Source organism: Pundamilia nyererei, unplaced genomic scaffold (genome assembly GCF_000239375.1).
Source record: "Pundamilia nyererei isolate P.nyererei 1_Seehausen unplaced genomic scaffold, PunNye1.0 scaffold00092, whole genome shotgun sequence".
Lineage (NCBI taxonomy): Eukaryota > Metazoa > Chordata > Actinopteri > Cichliformes > Cichlidae > Pundamilia > Pundamilia nyererei.
In genome coordinates, this window is record NW_005187493.1 from 248,553 (window position 1) to 253,133 (window position 4,581).

Consider the following 4,581-nt stretch of genomic DNA (forward strand, 5'->3'; position numbering starts at 1 on the left):
TCTCACACCAAGGCTAACTATGGAGTTCCACAGGGTTCAGTGCTAGGACCAATTCTGTTTACATTATACATGCTTCCCTTAGGCAGTATCAGTAGAAGACACTGTTATGGAGATGACACCCAGCTCTATCTGTCTATGAAGCCAGATAACACACACCAATTAGTTAAACTGCAGGAATGTCTTAAAGACATAAAGACCTAAATGACCTCTAATTTTCTGCTTCTAAATTCAGAAAAACTGAAGTTATTGTACTGTATTGTAACTGGAAATATTCTGTTTCAAAGTGATGCTGAAAAGCTAGTTCACGCATTTATTATTTCTAGCCTGGACTACTGTAATCAATTACTGTATTTAAAAGTAGAATGGGAGGCAAAGCCTTCAGTTTTCAGGCACCTCCTCTGAACCAGCTTCCAGTTTCGATTCGGGAGACAGACACTATCTCTGCTTTTAAGATTAGGCTTGAAACTTTCCTTTTCGGTAAAGCATATAGGGCTGGATCAGGTGAACCTGAACCCTTATTAAGTTTGCAAGAGGTGTAAGCTGCTGGAGGATTCCCATAATGCATTGAATATTTCTTCTTCAGTCACCTTTCTCACTCACTATGTGTTAATACAGCGGTCCCCAACCCCCGGGCCTCGGACCGGTACCGGTCCGTGAGTCGCTTGGTACCGGGCCGCGAGAGTTGAGGCTTTGTATGGTTTTCAGGGTTTTAATCGGTTTTCAGCGTTATTTTGTTATCGTTTTTATCATTAACTCGGTTTTCCTGGGTCTTTTCACGTGTGTTATGAATAAATCTTCTTTTTTTCGGTACCGGTACTAGTTTTATTTTGTTGTATTTATCCGCGACACCTTAAAGGCCGGACCGTGAAAATATTGTCGGGCATAAACCAGTCCGTGGCACAAAAAAGGTTGGAAACCGCTGTGTTAATAGACCTCTCTGCATTAATTCATACTAAGCCTGGCTCTGTCAGAGGTTTTTTCCTGTTAAAAGGAAGTTTTTCCTTCCCACTGTCACCCAAGTGCTTGCTCATAGGGGGTCATATGATTGTTGGGTTTTTCTTTTTATGCATCATTGTAGGGTCTGCCTTACAATATAAAGCGCCTTGAGGAGACTGTTGCTGTGATTTGATGCTGTATAAATACCATTTTTATGTGATCACACTAGTAGAACAGTACAGAAAAAAATAATACAGAATATTTCATTACTCACTGTAAGCACATGACTCCCTCTTGCAACAGTATGTCACTGAAGCCATTTGGCTTGGGCAATCTAGGCTATTTGGCTGAATATGAAAACAAGCTGAGAAGATTTGCACTGATGAGAATAAATATTAATATCAGCTATATGAGTTTTACTGTTTTTTAAGACTATAAGTGTGCCATCAGTCCAACTGCACAGGACTAAGAAGCAGCCAAACAGGAGGAGCACTCCTTGCTAACCAAGAGCCAACATGTAAGCAGTCTCTTACTGTATAGTACTGCCAGCGCTAGGTATCTGGCATCTCCCACCCACACAGATGAAAGCCAATTCCTAAGTGGCAATGTCTGCTCTGAATGCACCTCCCATGTCTGACATAGGAGCCCTGCTCTCAGGGAAAGAGAGAGGGAGAGAGAAGAGTGCCAAAACTGTGAGGGAGCTAATATGTGTGTAGATATGTGTTTGATAACATGGCATTCATTATGTATTCAGTTAGGAGTTATGTCTCCCCCTACTCTCAATTTCACCCTATTTATAGTTCGCTTTTCTCTCCTTTTATGCTGAATTCACAAGCAGCTGGGGTGGATAAAGCATTTTAATCATCCCCAACTGATTTCAGCATTCGCTCCTAAACCCAACTTCAAGTTGAGACAAGAGTAAAGTTACAGTTGTGGTTGAAATTTCCACGAGCAGTTGGTGGAGTGGGGATAGGTTTCTACTTCAAATCCTGGAGATTAGTTTTTGTCCATGCCCTACACTGTGGATTATACCCAATACAACTTTATGCTGATTATATTTATAAACAAATGGATATAGATAACCATTTATTTAATAAAAATGGTTTAATGAAGCAAATAGTTTGGGCTCAGGTGACACTGAAACCTACCTTAGTTATGCTGCAATAGGCTTAGTGAGTATTTCTTCCTCACTCACCTCTTTTCACTGGCTGTGTGTTTATACACCGCTTTGCATTTAATAATTAGTTATTATTAAACTCGGTGTGTCTTTTGTCTTGTCACCCTCTACTGTCTTTTTGCACCTGATGCTGCCAGAGGGTTTCTTCCTGTTAAAAGGGAGTTTTTCTTTCCCACTCTCACCAAGTGTTTTCTCATAGGGGGGTTGTCTGATTGTTGGGATTCTCTCTCTCTACAGTATAAAGCACCTTTAGGCAACCGTTGTGATTTGGTGCTATATAAATTAATAAATAATTTTTCATAAGTCTTGCAAGAAAATGACCAAACTGACCACAGAGCAGCATATCAGATTGATCAGAGACTTCCTGCTGCACTATAAAGGCATACATAACCATTAAACCAAATGACTTTACCCTGTCTTAGTGCAAAATCTTTCAGGTGATTCATCAGTGATTCATTATCTAAAGGATGTTCTCACGGCAGAGGGATCTAGCTCACTAGATTAATCTATCTGTCACCTTCTTATAAGAATGATAGATGGTCATTGTTCATCAGAGTAGGGATGAAGTAAGGAGGAGGGTTTGTATCAGAAGCAGACAGACATTTTGTAACGAGAACATCACTCCAAGCTCATACTGGAAGTCAGGGGCTCTTCTACCTGTGGACTATAATAAAATGTTTCTTTTGAATATTTAGTTTTTTTCTAAAGGAATGCTGTTGCTTTCTTTTTGGTCTTGCCTTCTTCACACCAAATGACGTCAAAACACATATCAGATATCCTGGGATAGCTTTTAAAGCACACATGTGAATGGTCATCACGGCTGCCTAGGCTGTGTTCCACCCACTCGAACTGCACAAGCCTGCTGCTCTGCTGCTGCTGCTGCTGCTTCCGTGACACTGAAGTAGAAACAAATGTCTTAATCCTGCCAGCTCTGTGTGAACGTGCATTTGTATGAGTGTGCATATGTGTGAGTGTGTATTCCATGAAAGCCCACTGAGCTGAGGCTCGCTCAGCCGTCCTGCAGCGGCAGTAACTCGATACAGTACACACACATTTTTGTTGCTGATCCAAGCTTGTCTGCCTGCCACGATTTTGGTTTAGTTCAACTTGTTGTAAAAGCCTGCTGAGCGCTGTTAAAGAGGAGAACGTGTAATCAGCATCTAATGAACACAGTATGCTATGTTTTGGAAGATGATTATATGACCTTTAATGAAATTGATTTGTTACTGTGGACTTGTATTTAATTTAGCATTTTAATGGCCTTAAATCATATTTTATTGCAGTGTTTTTTCCCACTGTTTCAGAAGAGCTGAACTGAAAATCTCTATAACCCTGTTCTAAATTTTGCATTATATAGAGTCCTCTCTTTAATACCCTCTGTCTTTCTGTGCGTCTGCCGCCCACCCCCTGTCTCCCATGTAAGAAGAAAAGATTTTGTTTTGAAGGAACTTACTGGCAAAAGCTTAACTGACTCACACAGCTGCCTCCAAAGAGCCCCCTCTCCTCCTGATTTACAACCAGTTGTGGTATTACAGATTTCTGCTTGATATTTACTTTTAGTTTATCTGTATTTCTACAGAGTGTTCAGAGGTGCTCTTTAAAAGTACAATGTGATGACCTATTTTGTTCAATTACTAAGGTAATCAACCAGTGGTCATGTTGTTTGATGAGAAGTAGCAATGATCTGAAGGTAGTTTTGCAATTTTATTTTTGGAGTGTCGGACATTTGAAATGCAGCTGAACTGCACCCCATGACCATGTATCATATCTGCTGCTTTTGCAAGCATTTTTAAAGCAATCTCAAATTAATCTTACATAAAAAATGTTTTAAGGCCACGGAATGAAATCTGAGAACCCAGAGGAAACCCATATCTGCACAGGTAGAACATGAAAGAACCAAAGGCCTCAGTCATTAAGGAGGTGATCAGCTAAGGCCGTCCGTGTAATGTTGCTTGCTGTGCAGCTCATTGCACACCTGCACATGAAGTTTATGTTCAACTTTTGGTGACTAAAACTCTGTTTTATCTGCATATTCTTAGCTGAAAAATCTAGAGTTTGTCAATTCTGGCATAAAACCCCTCAGTATTTTTGGGGTTTTATTTTTTTGCACGCCTCAAAAAAAAAATTGGAACACTCAGTCATCATAGTACAACACAAAGTCAGTTAAAACTTCAGGGATATCAATCTGTCCATTTAGGAAGCGGAAACAACTGTAAATCAGTTTCATCTGCTTTGGTGCAAATAAAAGTGACAACAGGTGCACTCGAGAGGCAACAACAAGACAGCTCCCCAAAAAGAGTTTTGCAGCTGGTGACTGCAGAGCTTTGCTCTCTTTTCATCTCTCTTGACTAATTTTCCTCCCAGGTTTGGTCCTCCAGGATGGCACATTCATACTTGCCTTCTGAAGAAGGTTTGCTGTCTCGAGGAGATACCAGGAGGTTTGGTATTTAACATGAGGATCTAGACAG